The following is a 12,500-nucleotide window of genomic DNA, read 5'->3' on the forward strand; positions in this document are numbered from 1 at the left end:
AAACGAAAGACAAGACAATGATGACAATCGAGCCATTATTTACAGTTTACGATAAAATGATTAAGGGAAAATGTTTAGATTCAATTGCACTGTTACTTGTTCTTGTCAGGTATAGTACAGAGAACAACGCAAATGCATTAAGTGCAAGGTAAAGCAGCAAAGGTCCGATCCAAGGATTATCCGGAGGGTCACCAATGAGGTAGATAGTGTTCAGGACCGCTCTCTGGTTTGGTTTCAGTGCCTGCTAACAGCCGTGGAAGAGAAGAAAAAGAAAACTGTCCATGAATCTGGAGGTTCGTGAATTATCCCAATGCTGCTTCATAGTCATAGAGTGATACAGTGTAGAAACAGGCCCTTCGGCCCAACTTGCCCACACCGGCCAACAATGTCCCAGCTACACTCGTCCCACCTGCCTGCGTTTGGTTCCTATTACTCCAAACCTGTCCTATCCATGTACCTGTCTAACTGTTTCTTAAATGTTACAATACATCAAGTCCACTCCGCCATTCAATCACGGCTGATCTATCTCTCCCTCCTAACCTCATTCTCCTGCCTTTCCCTATAACCCCTGACACCCGTACTAATCGAGAATCTATCTATCTCTGTCTTGTACCAATTGACTTGGCCTCCACAGCCGTCTGTGGCTATGAATCCCACAGATTCACCACACTCTGACGAAAGAAATTCCTGCTAAAATTGCATCCTTTAATTCTGAGGCTGTGCCCTCTGGTCCTAGACTCTCCCACTAGTGGAAACATCCCCTCAACATCCACTCTATCCAGGCCTTTCACTATTCGGCAAGTTTCAATGAGGTCCCCCCCCTCGTCCTTCCATTCTTCCAAAAGAAATTCCTCCTCATCCCCATTCTAATGGTACGTTCTTTTATTCTGAGGCTGTGGCCTCTGGTCCGAGACTCTCTACGGCCAGAATATCCACTGGTCTTCGTACATTTCCGCTGTGTCAATGATTTATCCTACGCTGTTAAAAATGAAAGATGAATTTTGTTTTCAGCCGATGTATTGACTGCGATCTTGCGGAAAATCATTCACCACCAGCGAATGAGTTGATGACTCTGAACGTCTAATAATTTGCGTTTTTAACACTTAGTGCTCTCAGCTGCATAGTGCTGATCCTTGATTGACTCCATCAGTCCCTGCCCTTTGTCCCAGAGGTTGACCTGAGCCAGCAGGCAGCCGAAGGGTTCAATAGACAATAGGTGCAGGAATAGAGGCCATTCGGCCCTTTGAGCCAACACCGCCATTCAATGTGATCATGGCTGATCATCCCCCATCAGTACCCCGTTCCTGCCTTCTCCCCATATCCCCTGACTCCGCTATCTTTAAGAGCCCTCTCTCTTGAAAGCATCCAGAGAACCGGCCTCCACCGCCCTCTGAAGCAGAGAATTCCACAGACTCGCAACTCTCTGTGTGAAAAAATGTTTCCTCGTCTCCGTTCTAAATGACTTACCCCTTATTCTTAAACTGTGTGGCCCCTGGTTCTGGACTCCCCCAACATCGGGAACATGTTTCCTGCCTCCAGCGTGTCCAAACCCTTAAAAATCTTATATGTTTCAATGAGATCCCCTCTCATCCTTCTAAACTCCAGAGTGTACAAGCCCAGCCGCTCCATTCTCTCAGCATATGACAGTCCCGCCATCCCGGGAATTAACCTTGTAAACCTACGCTGGGCTCCCTCAATAGCAAGAATGTCCTTCCTCAAATTAGGAGACCAAAACTGCACACAAAACACTAGGGCCCTGTACAACAGTACACAATACTCCAGGTGTGGTCTCACTAGGGCCCTGTACAACTGCAGAAGATCATTGTTTAGTTTATTGTCCCGTGTACCGAGGTTCAGTGAAAAGCTTTTGCGTTTTAACCAGTCAGTGGCATGATTACAATCGAGCCGTCCACAGTGTACAGATACATGATAAGGGAATAACGTTTAGTGCAAGGTAAAGCCAGCAAAGTCCGATCAAGGATAGTCCGAGGGTCACCAATGAGGTAGATAGTAGTTCAGGACCGCTCTCTGGTTGTGGTGGGATGGTTCAGTTGCCTGATAACAGCTGGTCCCTGAATCTGGAGGTGTGCGTTTTCACACTTCTGTACCTTTTGCTTCTCCCTGTTAGATTGCATCCTTGTCGTAGTCGGGGAGCTTGTGTTTCTCAGTGACCCCTAGAGCTATGCCAGCGGGTGATTCGTCTCCTGTTGGGGTCCTGCCCAGTCCATCATCGGCTCTGACCTCCCTACCATCGAGGGGATCTATCGCAGTCGCTGCCTCAAAAAGGCTGGCAGTATCATCAAAGACCCACACACCATCCTGGCCACACACTCATCTCCCTGCTACCTTCAGGTAGAAGGTACAGGAGCCTGAAGACTGCAACGTTCAGGTTCAGGAATAGCTGCTTCCTCACAGCCATCAGGCTATTAAACTCAACTCAAACAAAACTCTGAACATTAATAGCCCATTGCACTTTATCTGATTATTTATGTGTGTGTGTGTGTATATATAGATTCAACGGTATATGGACACACTGATCTGTTCTGTATTCACGCCTACTATGTTCTGTTGTGCCGAAGCAAAGCAAGAATTTCATTGTCCTATCTGGGACACATGACAATCAACTCTCTTGGGTCTCCAACGCCAGACAGGTCGAAGGGTAAAGGTGAGGCAAAGAGCGATCCACTGGTCCTCCAGGTTGGAGGTTGAGCACAGAGCTAACAACCGTCTCGTAAAACAAATATGTTACGGAAACAGCAACTGAAAGAATCGACACTACTGGGCGTGATGGACCTCCAGGGCCATCGACAGATGACCTGACCTGGGGTAGTGTCCAGAAGCTAGCCCAGAACAGACAGGAGTGGAGGATCTTTGTTGCTGCTCTACATGGCAGGAGGCTGAATAGGCAATAAGTAACTATATAACCATATAACAATTACAGCACGGAAACAGGCCATCTCGGCCCTACAAGTGTGTGCCCAACAACTTGTTTTCCCTTAGTCCCACCTGCCTGCACTCATACCATAACCCTTCATTCCCTTCTCATCCGTATGCCTATTTATTTTTAAATGATACCAACGAACCTGCCTCCACCACTTCCACTGGAAGCTCATTCCACACCGCTACCACTCTCTGAGTAAAGAAGTTCCACCTCGTGTTACCCTTAAACTTCTGTCCCTTAATTCTGAAGTCATGTCCTCTTGTTTGAATCTTCCCTATTCTCAAAGGGAAAAGCTGGTCCACATCAACTCTGTCTATCCCTCTCATCATTTTAAAGACCTCTGTCAAGTCCCCCCTTAACCTTCTGCGCTCCAGAGAATAAAGACCTAACTTTCTCTGTAACTTAGTTGCTGAAACCCAGGCAACATTCTAGTAAATCTCCTCTGTACTCTCTCTATTTTGTTGACATCCTTCCTATAATTGGGTGACCAAAATTGTACACCATACTCCAGATTTGGTCTCACCAATGCCTTGTACAATTTTAACATTACATCCCAGCTTCTATACTCAATGCTCTGATTTATAAAGGCTAGCATACCAAAAGCTTTCTTTACCACCCTGTCTATATGAGATTCCACCTTCAAGGAACTATGCACGGTTGTTCCCAGATCCCTCTGTACAACTGCATTCTTCAATTCCCTACCATTTACCATATACGTAGGTAAGTAATATATTTTTGCCCGATGTGAGAGGGGAGAAGAGGGAATGACCGGGATGCGACTGGTCAGATTTGAGTATAGGAGCAGGGAGGTTCTACTGCAGTTGTACAGGGTCTTGGTGAGACCACACCTGGAGTATTGCGTACAGTTTTGGTCTCCAAATCTGAGGAAGGACATTATTGCCATAGAGGGAGTGCAGAGACGGTTCACCAGACTGATTCCTGGGATGTCAGGACTGTCTTATGAAGAAAGACTGGATAGACTTGGTTTATACTCTCTAGAATTTAGGAGATTGAGAGGGGATCTTATAGAAACTTACAAAATTCTTAAGGGGTTGGACAGGCTAGATGCAGGAAGATTGCTCCCGATGTTGGGGGAAGTCCAGGACAAGGGGTCACAGCTTAAGGATAAGGGGGAAATCCTTTAAAACCTAGATGAGAAGAACTTTTTTCACACAGAGAGTGGTGAATCTCTGGAACTCTCTGCCACAGAGGGTAGTTGAGGCCACAGTTCATTGGCTATATTTAAGAGGGAGTTAGATGTGGCCCTTGTGGCCAAGGGGATCAGAGGGTACGGAGAGAAGGCAGGTACGGGATACTGAGTTGGATGATCAGCCATGATCATATTGAATGGCGGTGCAGGCTCGAAGGGCCGAATGGCCTCTACTCCTGCACATAATTTCTATGTTCTATGTTTCTAATATCCTATCTCCATTTCTTGTTCCTCCATGATATGTTCGGCCATTACAGCGCCTGCTCATTTCTCCACAGACAACATGCTGGCTCATTATTTCACACCTCACTTCAACACGCTGAGTTCTAAAAACAAACATAGCTAAATAAGTAAATAACATCCCATCCATTCTCGATTATCTGTTAATCAGCCTCCCAACACCTTCGAAGTGGCGCAGCGGTAGAATTAGAAACATAGAAACATAGAAATTAGGTGCAGGAGTAGAGGCCATTCGGCCCTTCGAGCCTGCACCATTCGCCATTCAATATGATCATGGCTGATCATCCAACTCAGTATCCCGTACCTGCCTTCTCTCCATACCCTCTGATCCCCTTAGCCACAAGGGCCACATCTAACTCCCTCTTAAATATAGCCAATTAACTGTGGCCTCAACTACCTTCTGTGGCAGAGAATTCCACAGATTCACCACTCTCTGTGTGAAAAATGTTTTCCTCATCTCGGTCCTAAAAGATTTCCCCCTTATCCTTAAACTGTGACCCTTTGTTCTGGACTTCCCCAAACATCGGGAACAATCTTCCTACATCCAGCCTATCCAACCCCTTAAGAATTTTGTAAGTTTCTATAAGATCCCCTCTCAATCTCCTAAATTCTAGAGAGTACAAGCCGAGTCTATCCAGTCTTTCTTCATAATAGTTGCTGCCTCACAGACCCAGGTTCGATCCCAACTGCAGGCGCTGCCTCTACGGAGTTTGCACGTCCTCCCCGTGTGACCTGCGTGGGTTTTATCCGAGATCTTCGGTTTCCTCCCACACTGCAAAGACGTACAGGTTTGTGGGTTAACTGGCTTGGTGTAAATGTGTAAATTGTCCCCAGTGTGTGTGTAGGATAGTGTTAAGGGTGTGTCCCACTCGGGAGATTTTTTTTCAGCGATTGCCGGCGTCATATCAGTGTCGCCAAACGATTTTGAACATTTCAAAATCCAGCGGCGCCAAAAAATAAATGTTGCGACACTTGTAAAAACCACCGCTCATCTATACTTCATCACGCCGTGGCCCAATGATTCTTAAACAGACAGAAACACAAATAAAATCAGCATAAGAAGAACAATTCTCTGTGGAATTCTCTGCCTCAGAGGCCAGTGGAGGCCAGTTCTCTGGATACTTTCACGAGAGAGTTAGATAGGGCTCTTAAAGATGGTGGAGTCAGGGGATATGGGGAGAAGGCAGGAACGGGGTACTGATTGAGGATGATCAGCCATGATCACATTGAATGGCGGTGCTGGCTTGAAGGGCCGAATGGCCTCCTCCTGCACCTATTGTCTATTATCTATCTCCGCCTTAAAAATATCCACTGACTTGGCCTCCACAGCCGTCTGTGGCAATGAGTTCCACAGATTAATTACCCTCTAACTAAAGCAGTTCCTTCTCACCTCCTCTGGACCCTCTCCAGAGCCAGCACATCCATCCTCAGATATGGGGCCCAATTTTCCTCTCAGTACTCCAAATAAGAGCAGACCTACCTGCCTATTTCATCTCCGGCACTGTAGCTAATTTAAAATTAAACACTGCTATTAGCATCCCGCACTTCACTCGGGATGACTGACAATTCTTTGCAGAGCAATGAAGCTATGAATAATGTCAAAACATTTCACACTTAAGTCGTGCATTTAATGGCGGTGCTGGCTCGAAGGGCCGAATGGCCTCTACTCCTGCACCTATTGTCTATAACAATCTTTATTTCGCCAGGCAGGTGTGGCGAAACATACAACAGTATACAGATTATAGACTATACAGAGTTCTCATCCCCACACAAAGGGTGTGGTCTAATTACATATATATACTCCAATAATCGACGGTTCAGCAATATCTTATCTATAAAGCTTAGCACAGCCACTTGCTACTGAAGAATGACAGATCCTTAAGATGGACAGCATCAGAAGATTGACAGAAGAGTGACAGGTTCTTTTGACAGAGGGAGAAGGTTATATTTTGTAAGTTTGTTCCCGATGTTAGGGAAGTCCAGGACAAGGGGTCACAGCTTAAGGATAAGGGGGAAATCCTTTAAAACCGAGATGAGAAGAACTTTTTTCACACAGAGAGTGGTGGATCTCTGGAACTCTCTGCCACAGAGGGTAGTTGAGGCCAGTTCATTGGCTATATTTAAGAGGGAGTTAGATGTGGCCCTTGTGGCTAAGGGGATCAGGGGGTATGGAGAGAAGGCAGGTACGGGATACTGAGTTGGATGATCAGCCATGATCATATTGAATGGCGGTGCAGGCTCGAAGGGCTGAATGGCCTACACCTGCACCTAATTTCTATGTTTCTATTTCTGCAGAACAAGCATTTTGGTTTTTTCTACTTATGAAGCACTTCATAATCTTAGAGTCTGAATTCTCTCTCAATGTTTACATTGTAGAGGAGACATTCATGAAGCTGAGCTTATTATCTTGCTTATGTTATTGGTAAGGGAACATCAACAATTTGCTAGCTTTGTTGATGTACTGAAAACAAAAGTTAGTGTGTTTCGCTGGCCTTGGAATAGAAGGTTAAAGCTTGTCTTAGTTTCAGCGGACTCCGTTATGTATCTTTAAATCATTATTAACTTCCACAATCACGCCGTGAATTTTTTCGGTGATCTGCTACATCAGTCAATGATGCCGGCAGTCGCCAAAAAAATTGGCATGTGGTACAGGCCCTGGAGTAGATAATAGACAATAGACAATAGACAATAGAAACATAGAAAATAGGTGCAGGAGTAGGCCATTCAGCCCTTCAAGCCTGCACCGCCATTCAATATGATCATCCAACTCAGTATCCCATACCTGCCTTCTCTCCATACCCCCTGATCCCTTTAGCCACAAGGGCCACATCTAACTCCCTCTTAAATATAGCCAATGAACTGTGGCCTCAACTACCTTCTGTGGCAGAGAATTCCACAGATTCACCACTCTCTGTGTGAATAGGTGCAGGAGTAGAGGCCATTTGGCCCTTCGAGCCAGCAACGCCATTCAATGTGATCATGGCTGATCATCCACAATCAGTACCTGTTCCTGCCTTCTCCCCATATCCCCTGACTCCGCTATCTTTAAGAGCCCTATCTAGCTCTCTCTTGAAAGTATCCAGAGAACCGGCCTCCACCGCCCTCTGAGGCAGAGAATTCCACCGACTCACAACTCTCCGTGGGGAAAAGTGTTTCCTCGTCTCCGTTCTAAATGGCTTACTCCTTATTCTTAAAGTGTGCGGGGATCGCTGGCCGGCGCGGATCCGGTGGGCCTGTTTCCGCCCTGTATCTCGTAACTAAACTAAACTAAACGCAGTGAGGTGTGTCTTCCAGTTTATGCCTGGTGCCTGAACACTGCTGAAATTAAACTGTGGCTCACACCCTCATCACCAGCCGTGTGGTGCAGCGATATCTCACCCAGCAGTGGAACGTGCTACACAAAATCAAGGTGGTTCTCACAAACAAACGGGAAGGAACTGGCAAAAGGTCATGGAATGTAACACAGCACACAGTGCAGAAACAGGCCCTTCGGCCCACAATGTCCATGCCTGAAAACTGTAACGCCCAGGTTCAGGAGCAGCCTGTTAAACACTACAACCGCCACATAAGCTTCAAACTACAAAGACTTCTGGGGGCATTATATTGTTGCCATCGAATTATTATATATTTTTTTCGTTGGATTTATACAGTGTTCACATATATATATATATATATATATATACACACGCACATACACACACATGTGTTTTGGTGTCTCTTTAATTTTGTATAGAGGGGGTGGGGGAAACTTTTTTTATCTCTTTCCTCGACGGAGATGTGACTTTTTCCGTATCGTATCTCCGTCCTCGCTGCGGCCTAACATCGAGGAGCTGGCGGCCTCTTGCTGGGGGTCGACTGCGGGAGCTCCAACCGCACACGATACATCGTGGTGCTCGCGGTCCCTTGATTAGGGAGCAAATTCGGGAGCTCCAAGCAGCAGGGGCTTCGACCGCTCCGACACGGGAGCTTCGATCGCCCCGACTGCGGACGGTTCAACTGCCCCGACCACGGGAGAAAAGAAGAAAGACGGTAATACGTTATCGCCTTCCATCACAGTGGGGAACGTGGGGAATCCACTGTGGTGGATGTTTATGTTAATTTTTATGTAGTTGTGCATCTTCTTGCTTTTTTTGCTATGACTGTATGGCAAATCAAATTCCTTGTATGTTCTTACATACTTGACTAATAAATTAATTACAATTACAATATATACACGCACACACACATATTTATCTGTCCATATATTTTTACTAGACTATGTGGGACCCGTTGGGTCCCAGGTTCACACGGGAGGGCTGGTCCCCCAACGCAATATTCCACCTCTCCACCAATTCCAATATTGGTGGCCAGTGGGGGGGAGGAGGGGGGGGGGCTTTCTGGAGCGCTAGCACGGGTGTTGTGGGTCAAGTCAAGTCAAGCACAGTGAGTGCAGGGCCAACAATCCGTTTCAATCCATTTCAAGTCACATCAATCCACTTCCAGTCAAGTCAGGTCAAGTCAATCCACTTCAAGGGCAGGCCAAACAACTCATTGCATTATCACTTCATTTCCAATTTTGCATTGCAGTTTCAAGCACAGGCAGGGCAGGCCAAACAACTCATTGCATTCTCAATAAGGGCTCACAAATCATTTATTGCAAGTACATTGTAGACTCACAGTTCAGTTCAGAAAAGACTTGAATTTGATTTTGCCTTCCATCACAGTGAGGAATGCGTAGGAGTCACTGTGGTGGATGTTCATGTTAAAATGTGTTTTTTTGAATGATCTGTTGCTTTTAATTGTATGACTGACCTGGCCAATGAAATTCCTCGTATGTTGCAAAACATACCTGGCGAATAAAGTGTGATTCTGATTCTGAGTTGATTCACAGCATAGACTCACAGTCGTGGCCTCTCCCTTGCGATCTTCCAGAGTGACTGACTCACGTCCAGGCATCCGGGGTTTCCCCGGAAGGGGCGTTACCTTCATCATGGTGATTGACAGGCGAGAGGACAAGTCATCTGATATCAAGATTTTTTTAAACATTCATAACTTTTTTATTTTTCATCGATAGGAAAAATTCACAGTGAAGGAGGACTGTGAGTTGGTCAAAAATCATAGCGATATATGGTAGTGTTTTTTTTTTTTTTTTTTTTTCTTTTTTTTTTTTTTTTGAAAATATTTTTTATTGGAGATAGGTACATAATCTATTACATCATTACTGTCTTACATTTTTAAATTGATAATATTGTCGGTTATTATTACATTGTCTCCAATACTTTTTTGCCTTTTTCTTCATTTTTTTTTTAAACTAGATAGAACTAAAGAGATAGATGAAATAGAGGAAGAAAAGAAAGGAAAGAAAAACAAAAACAAAAAAAAAAAGAAAAAATGGGGAAAGAGATAGTTAAAAAAGAATGGAAAAATTTATTAAAATAAAAAACATCGTTCGAGATATGTTCGTACATTTCAGAGTGTAGCATTTCATCCAATCTTTAGCCCGAGTGCTAGTCAGGTTCCTGTGCTGAACTATTCTGACCCTTTAAGTAATCAATAAAAGGAGACCATGGTAGTGTTTTTTCTAAAATCAATATACAGCGCAGACAGGAAGTGGTCAAGGTGAGACTTTTTGTTATATAGATAGTCAGTACAAGTGATGATAAATAAAATAGACATTTTTCAATGTGGAATTACAGAGTACTGTATCTGTTACCCCGCGAAAATGGAAAAATTGTCCCGTGTGTGTGTGTGTAGGATAGTGTTAGTGTGCGGAGATCGCTAGTCGGCACAGACTAGACAATAGACAATAGACAATGGGTGCAGGAGGAGGCCATTCGGCCCTTCGAGCCAGCACCGCCATTCAATGTGATCATGGCTGATCATCCCCAATCAGTACCCCGTTTCTGCCTTCTCCCCATATCCCCTGACTCCGCTATCTTTCAGAGCCCTATCTAGCTCTCTCTTGAAAGCATCCAGAGAACCGGCCTCCACCGCCCTCTGAGTCAGAGAATTCCACAGACTCACAACTCTCTGTGAGAAAAAGTCTCCGTTCTAAACGGCTTACCCCTTATTCTTAAACTGTGTGTGTGTGGCCCCTGGTTCTGGACTTCCCCCAACATGGGGAACATGTTGTTTAAGAAGGAACTGCAGATGCTGGAAAATCGAAGGTAGACAAAAAAACTGGAGAAACTCAGCGGGTGCAGCAGCATCCATGGAGCGAAGGAAATAGGCAACGTTTCGGGCCGAGACCCTTCTTCAGACATGTTGGGAACATGTTTCCTGCCACACCCTTAATAATCCTAGATGTTTCAATGAGATCCCCTCTCATCCTTCTAAACTCCAGAGTGTACAAGCCCATAGTGTACAAGAGTGGACTCGGTGGGCTGAAGGGCCTGTTTCCGTGCTGTATCTCTAAAGGAAATGCAACACAGAAGGAGGGTGGTAAATTGAACCACAGGAATTGGGAATAGCAAGCTCTCTGTGAAAATGATTTTCCGAGACCCATGTTCGGCTGAGTACTTTGCACTAAGAGCTTTCTCCTCAGGGTAGATTTTACTCACTTCTAATTTTAGTTCACCGATTTCAGCACTTGTGTAAAATTCCTCTGTGTATTACAGTAATGAAGTCGTTATTCCGGCAGCCTGATATCTCCAACACCCAGACCAATCTTTTTGTCTCCAATAAATTGTAAAATTTTAATGAGACGAAGCAAAAATGAATTACTTAGCGGGGGAGCAACAGACAAGAGTCAATATCGACAAGAGCAAGTAGATTAGGTGCGATGATCTGTGTTCTATCATATAGTGATACCACGTGAAAACAGGCCCTTCGGCCCAACTTGCTCATGCCGGCCAAAATGTGCCATCTACACTAGTGCCACCTGCCATATCCCTCTAAGGTCCTATCCATGTACCTGCCTAAATTCCTCTCCAAATAGTGAGGCCAATTCTGGAGTATGGTGTACAATTTTGGTCGCCTAATTATAGGAAGGATGTCAACAAAATAGAGAGAGTACAGAAGAGATTTACTAGAATGTTGCCTGGGTTTCAGCAACTAAGTTACAGAGAAAGGTTGAACAAGTTAGGGCTTTATTCTTTGGAGCGCAGAAGGTTAAGGGGGGACTTGATAGAGGTCTTTAAAATGATGAGAGGGACAGACAGAGTTGACGTGGAAAAGCTTTTCCCACTGAGAGTAGGGAAGATTCAAACAAGGGGACATGACTTGAGAATTAAGGGACTGAAGTTTAGGGGTAACATGAGGGGGAACTTCTTTACTCGGAGAGTGGTGGCTGTGTGGAATGAGCTTCCAGTGAAGGTGGTGGAGGCAGGTTCGTTTTTATCATTTAAAAATAAATTGGATAGTTATATGGACGGGAAGGGAATGGAGGGTTATGGTCTGAGCGCAGGTAGATGGGACTAGGGGAGATTATGTGTTCGGCACGGACTAGAAGGGTCGAGATTGCCTGTTTCCGTGCTGTAATTGTTATATGGTTATTATATGGTTAATATTATGACAGTGCCTATGGATGGCACGCTGGTGCAGCAGGTAGAGCTGCTGCCTCACCGCGCCAGAGACCCGAGTTCGATCCCGACTACGGGCGCTGTCTGTACGGAGTTTGTACGTTCTCCCCGTGAACTGCGTGGGTTTTCTCCGGGATCTCCAGTTTCCTCCCACACTACAAAGACACACAGGTTTGTAAGTTAGTTGGTTTGGTGTAAATGTAACTTGTCCCTGGTGCATGTTAGATGGCGCTTGTGTACGGGGTGACCGCTGGTCGGCCCGGACTCGATGGGCCGAAGGGCTGTTTCCGCACTGTATCTAAAATCTTAATCTGATAGAACAACCATATAACAATTACAGCACGGAAACAGGCCATCTCAACCCTTCTAGTCCGTGCCGAACACGTATTCTCCCCTAGTCCCATCTACCTGCGCTCAGACCATAACCCTCCATTCCCTTCTCATCCATATGCCTATCCAATTTATTTTTAAATGATACCAACGAACCTGCCTCCACCACTTCCACTGGAAGCTCATTCCACACCGCTACCACTCTCTGAGTAAAGAAGTTCCCCCTCATGTTACCCCTAAACTTCTGTCCCTTAATTCTCAAGTCATGTCCCCTTGTTTG

The sequence above is a fragment of the Leucoraja erinacea genome, chromosome 13, assembly GCF_028641065.1.
Source record: "Leucoraja erinacea ecotype New England chromosome 13, Leri_hhj_1, whole genome shotgun sequence".
Classification (NCBI taxonomy): Eukaryota; Metazoa; Chordata; class Chondrichthyes; order Rajiformes; family Rajidae; genus Leucoraja; species Leucoraja erinaceus.